Source organism: Octopus bimaculoides, chromosome 5, assembly GCF_001194135.2.
Source record: "Octopus bimaculoides isolate UCB-OBI-ISO-001 chromosome 5, ASM119413v2, whole genome shotgun sequence".
Taxonomy (NCBI): Eukaryota; Metazoa; Mollusca; class Cephalopoda; order Octopoda; family Octopodidae; genus Octopus; species Octopus bimaculoides.
The window spans coordinates 15,997,318-16,004,362 of record NC_068985.1 but is presented as its reverse complement, the minus strand read 5'-3'; positions in this window follow the sequence as shown (position 1 = coordinate 16,004,362).

Sequence of the window (7,045 nt, the reverse complement as noted above, 5' to 3'; positions counted from 1 at the left end):
ATATATATATATATATATATATATATATATATATATATGTGTGTGTGTGTGTGTGTGTGTGTGTGTGTGTGTGTGTGTGCGTATCTGTAAATATACATGTAAAAATATAAATATATATGCACACATATATGTATGTATATGAAAAGACAAAACTGACATATAGACATTTAATTTCCCTTGAGCATGATACAACTTATTGATGTGTTGTCTTGTAAACATTGGAGCGATAAGCCAAAGAGTATTTTATTTTATCGATTTTTCATCAAGTGTTCCATTTAGTATTCCGATTTGTATTTTAATTATGAAATTAATTTAATGTAAACGAAAAAGTTTAAAATTTATAAAAGTTATTTCAATAGTAGTACTACAATTGTTTGACGTAACTGAATTCCGCTTCGTTCTTCTCGTAACTTCTTTTTTCTTTTGATGGTGAAGTTTGAGGAAGAAGTGCAACACCTTTGACTCGTTCCTGGGTGTTCGTTGAGGCAGATGGAAAGAAGCGAGGAAAATAATCTTACGCAGACCCGAGACTCATTCAGAATGTTTATGACGGAGTCGATTCTAATTCTGATAGGCTCCCACCGACTGATGATAAGACTAAACCTTTTGACAGATTAAGATAACAAGTCAAGAAGAGCAATAACTCCGATTGTCTTCCATAAATGTTCGAGCTCCGACTCGAGACTAAGGCAAAAGACATTTGCTCAAAGTGCGGCGCAATAAGATAAGGTGGTGAATCGGAAGATAAAATGACTAGAGGCTTTTGTTCGAAATCTTTGCGCTTTGAGTTCAAACCGTATCGCGCTCATCTTTGCTTTTCATTTATTTGGAGACAACAAAAAAATGTACCAACTACCATCCACAGCACTGGATTGGCGGAACAAGAATGTCAAACCGGTTAGTTTGTGGTATGCTTTACAACCGCCTTTGCGTCTTGAGTTCAAATCTTGCCATGGTCTACTTAGAATATATTTAATCTGTTATTCAGTTTAGCACCATCATCTGACATCTCGGATGCCTCCAACAGAGTTTACTCTAATGCAGGCATTCAAGTCAGGTCTAAAATTTGATGATGACTGTCTCCTTCCACCCTTCTGTCAATCTTTGGAGCCCTTGTAAAGGGTCTCGGACATCGCCTACCATCCTTGATGAAAGATAAAATCAGCAAAAAAAAACGATATCAATTGATTGCGAAGCAAAATTCCTAACACAATCATACTTTCTTGATAATCAAAATATTCAGTCCATCTGGATGGGAAAAGTAGGTAAGAGGAAGTACATTACATAAGAATATATTGCACATGGTGCTAAAAGCTCTGCATAGGCAGAGCAACTTTAATCTTTTCAATTCAAACTTCTTTTAAATCCTTTTGATCGATCTGTGATCGATCTTGTTGAACTTATGTTGTCTTTTCTCATTCAAAAGTGGAAGAAGAAATTAGTAATCAGAATGGATTATGGTAACATAGATCCTGAGAGAAACTAAGCTGTATAAACTATTATTTTGTTTGTGTATTTAGTTTGCAAGATTCTTGTAAACAAGGATATTGAAATGGATTTCCTTGTCTCTCAGAGGTGGGGGTTATTAGGCTACTAATAAGCACAGGTACTGGTTCTATTTCAATTCGCTATTATTAGACAATTCATTAACTGTTTAATCAATTAACTAAATGACTTTTTGAGTAACCGTTCGGTTAGTCAATCAGTCGTCTGCGTCCGTCAAAGTCATTTTGTCGCCATTTGCTACTCCATCATTGACCTGCCCTCTTTACTCCAGGTCTGCTTCAAATAGGGTTTCGAATGGCACCGAAAGAACTTTGAGAAACCTAGCTGATTGATTAACTGAAAGATTAATCGATTAGCTAATTAGTTAAATGCTAAACGAAATTACTAATAATGGTTTTAAATTTTGCCACAAAGGCAGCAATTTTGGAGCTAGGGGTTTAATCGATTACATTGACCCCAGTGTTCGACTGGTACTTATTTTATCGACCCCGAAAGGAGGAAAAGCAAAGTCGACCTCGGCGGAATTGGAACTCATAATAAAAGTGGAAAAGAACCAGTGCGTATGTTTATTATTGGCATGATAACCCTCCCAAAATCTATCACGTACTTATAATATAATCTATTAATTAGAGATTTTCGTATTGATTATATGATATTCGAATTACCTTGTCATAGAAGAAGAAAACCTGAAGACAATTGGAGAATATACCAATAAAACATTGTAAAGAATATAGAAATATATGCTAAACAGCAGGAATTCTTCAATAAAAATGACTTATGATATTTAAGAAATAGTTATTTATATTTAATTACAATCATATTGGTACATTAATATCTAACCAAGATTTTTAGTTTTATAATTATTTTTTCAAGAGATAAAGACGAATAGACAACACTTCAAACTTTAATCATAGGTTATTAAGCCTGATAATATTACTTCTGTGAATATTTTATTATCTCTATCGATGAAAATTAAACATCGGCAAGTATTACAGTTTTTGTTAAAATATTAATCATTTATTAACCCTGAAAAACCTTAGAAATGCAATGTCAGCCACTGTCAGCCACTCCTGACAGGCGCAGGCGTGGTTGTGTGGTAAGAAGCTTGCTTCACAACTACATGGTTCCGGGTTCAGTCCTACTGCGTGGTACCTTAAGCAAGTGTTGTCCAGCCCGCAGCTACTTTACGTTTGTCTGTCCTTGTTTGTCCCCTCTTTGTAAGGCCTTAATGGCCAATCTAATGAAATAAAGTAGCTTGCTTACCAACCACATGGTTCCGGGTTCATACCCACTGCGTGGCACTTTGGGCAAATGTCTTCTACTATAACCTCGGGCAGACCAAAGCCTTGTGAGTGGATTTGGTAGACGGAAACTGAAAGAAGCCCGTCGAATATATGTATATATATATGTGTGTGTGTGTATATGTTTGTGTGTCTGTGTTTGTCCCCCCAACATCGCTTGACAACCGATGGTAGTGTGTTTACGTCCCCGTAACTTAGCGGTTCGGCAAAAGAGAACGATAGAATTAGTACTAGGCTTCTAAAGAATAAGTCCTGGGGTCGATTTGCTCGACTAAAGGCGGTGCTCCAGCATGGCCGCAATCAAATGACTGAAACAAGTAAAAGAGTAAAAGAGTACGCCAGCTGGCCATAAAAATTTCCTGACTGGGTGTCTAGAACCATTAATATGTTTGACTTTTTGAATCTGCTGGATATCTAAGACAAGGCAATTAAATTGCTTGCAACTATTCGTAAGAGAAAAGAAATGTTTTGATATGTTCCCATCTTCACAAAATATGTATTTCAGTGGTATTCCTAAGTGCATTGATTGTTGCACTAATTGCTGCTACCGCCCTTAGACCTTTGAACTCACAAATACGCGCAAACGGGTGTAATTTTGTTTGTCTAGACAAGGCAGCGAGTTTGTTAGAATTGTTACCGCGCCGGGCAAATTGTTTAGAAGCATTTCGTCTGCCTTTAAGTTCGGAGTTCAAATTCCGCCGAGGTCGACTTTACGATTCGTCCTTTCGAGATCGATAAAATAAGTAGGGTTGATGTAATCGACTATTCCCGTACCCCCAAACTTGTAGGCTTTGTTCCAAAATTCGAAACTAATTTCGTTTGACTAGACCAGTTCACTGGAAGGGGCAAAAGACGGTGGACACTTGGTTTTGTGTTTACAGAAAAAGACAGTGTATTGGGGTCCTGACTGCGTAACATTCCCCTGGGTTGGCACACCTAACTAGCTCTATCGCAAAGACTGCCATACAAATGTCCGGTATTTGAGTTAGACTCAAGAAAAGGGAGAAGATCATTAAGGAAATGTGGTGAGGAAAAGGATTTTTTACAAGCTAAACCTAATACATTGCATTTCTAAGGTTTTTCAGGGTTAATAGATGATTAATGTTATTCGCTAGTGTTTTACTTGGTGTCCAGCAAGGACGGGAATGTACCCAGTTGTGAGGAGGACGGAACTGAAAGGATTAAACACTAGGTCATGCCTGATTGCGCGGACTTCAGATCAAAGGAGTTCGAACCATGACCATCCCATATTTTTGTATATCAACAACTATATGTCCAACCACTCTTAAAACGTATGATTTTTTCTAATACTGACACAAAGTCAGCACTTTTGAGGGGAGGGGGAGTTAATTATATCGACCCCACTGCTCAAACTGTACATATTCTATTAATTCCGAAAGGGTGAAAGGTAATGTCGACCTCGGCAGAGATTGAACTCAGAATGTAAACAGCTATATGAAATGTTGCTAAGAATTTATTTATTAAGATGCAACTTTGCCAGCACGCTGCTTTCCTTTTTAAGAGTAACTTTAGGAAGATCTTGTTGCTAGCTCTAGCAGATCAATACACTATGTGGAGGATATCGCATTAGTGATAGATAAACTTTGTTTGTTATTTGATTACATCTCAACCTACGCCGAAATAACATCGTATTATTCTTGCTAAAAGTAAATTAGAGAAATATTTCTATTTTCTTTATATATTTCCCGCTCCCTTTAATATAAATTTACTTCTTTGTATTTTAAATTGCTAGATCAATAGGAACTATATGATCTGCCCTACCCACAAATTTGAGGTCTTATGGCATACATAGAAATCCTTAGCATTATTCACTTAAGGCAGCGAGCTAGCAGACGCGTTAGCATATCGGACTAAATGCTTAGCAGCGTCTCTTCCGGCTTTTTAGGTTCTGAGTTCTAGTCTCGCCGAAATCAAATCTGTAATTTTTCCCTTCAGCATCGACAAAATAAAGTACCAGTCAAGTACTGAGGTCAATTATCTCGACTACCCATTTGCCAATTGCTGGATTTGATCCAAAATTTGAAGCAATTATTATATCACCTAGAGGACAGCGGGCGGCCGAAATGGTTCAGCAGTTTAAAAAATATCCTGCAATATTCAATTATTTACTCATTATATACTGAATTTAAATCCAGATGAGGTTGACTTTTCCTTTCGTCATTTCGGGCTCGATTAACAAAACACCAGACAATCATCAGATTCAATATAATTGTTTACATAATTCCTCCCAAATATATTAACCTTGTATCTTTCCCGGAATCTTGACCATAACTTTATTCGAGAAAGGAAAGCAATGCCCATAACACATGCAGGTTCTACCAGACTAGTAACACAGACAGAATGATACACTGAAGCTTAATTTATGTTGCAAGCCGCTGTTCATTGGATATACATAATCAAGTAGAAAGATAATTTCGTAACGTTGTAGTTCTGAAGAGAAAGTATTAATTCAGAGAAGTGTAGATAACTTTGTAGTGACTAACAATAGTCGAGACAGATGTGCGTATCATAACAGAGGGATTAGCCGTAAATTAATTGTATTATAAAAGTGCTACAATCATTGTTTCTGTAAAATACATACATACAAGAAAACATATATATGAACTTACATACGTATCTCTCTCTCTCTATATGTGTGTGTTTGCATGTATGTATGTGTGTACATATGTATGTATATATATACATAAATAAATATAAATATATATATATATATATGTGTGTGTATTTATATTTATATATATGTATGTATGTATGTATGTATGTATGTATGCATGCATGTATGTATGTATGTATATATTGTTTAAATCATAAGAGTGTAGAAACTACTTGAAACATGAAATAGATCGTTTTTTTTTTAACAGTGAAATGTGAAACAGATAAAGATAAAGTTGTAAACAACAACGTAAAAATATTAGGTTAAAACCCTATTGGATGGAAAAAGTCGAAGGCTTCTCGTGCTAGGACAGCCGATACGCTTACACAGGATGTTGGATCGTGTCCCATGGACAGCCTTCCGCTTTTTCAATCAAGGGATTTTAAACCCAAATATTTTCACACTTGTTTATGATTTTATCTACTTTGCATTCCATTATTAAAAACACGATATAAATATTTATATTTGTGCACATGTGTGTAAATGTATACATGTATACACGCACATATTAAAATGACAACTAGTGATTTACGACTTTGCATGCCTTTAGATTTAGTTGTAATTACTATAGAGTTTATTATATTCATGATAAATTTATTTTATTATTAATTTATAATTCATAAGAGAAAGATTATGAATTAACAGAGCCTGAAGAGTGCTGGGCAAAAATATCTTGTGCTTTTTAGCTGCGTACTTTTATTCACATAGTTCACTTCCTGCCGAGTTCGATTACACCTTTTGATCTTCCATGGGTCGATGAAATAAATACTAGTTGAATACTGGCGTCGAGACCAATCAACAAAAGTATTCCCTCACATTTGAGGCATCATCTTGTAATAAATCATAATTTTATCAAAGCATACACATATGCCCACACATACGTTTTTCAGACAAAATTAATGTACAGAATATTTTAGAAACATGTTGCGTTTTATTACACAATTCAAGACAAATATATTTTACAACAAAGGAAGGATAATGTTAAAAGAAAATATATGATATACGACAATGCTAGTTTTTCTATTTTTATTTATTTTTCGACAATATAAATCATTCTCGAATAGCACTTACTCTTGCGTATTTTCCTCCCAGACAGCTTTTAAAGGATCAAACGATTTAGTTAATTTAGACGATACTATTTGGCCACCAGGGTAATACATTCCATTAGTATCAGTCTTATTTCTTTTGGCACTACATTCACAGCAACTTTCCATTCATTATGCTATCATACATAACTGATTAAATGTAATCTGTAACATTGTATATGTGAGTTACCAGCTGTAAATTTTGTCTTTCTCTTTGATCATTGCGTAAAGAAATAAGGTATGATTGCTTCGATTCTGCATGGTCAATAATTACTTTCTATCAATTTGTATTGTTTCATGTTTCACATCTCTTTCAGTCATCCTTTTCTCTGGATTTCACTTTTTTGTGGACTCTTTGCAATATTTTTTGTCCACTCTTCTACGATCATTTTCTTATGGTTTTTGACAAATACTATCATCTGAATCATCAGCCCCAAACAATATATATATATATATATATATATATATATATATATATA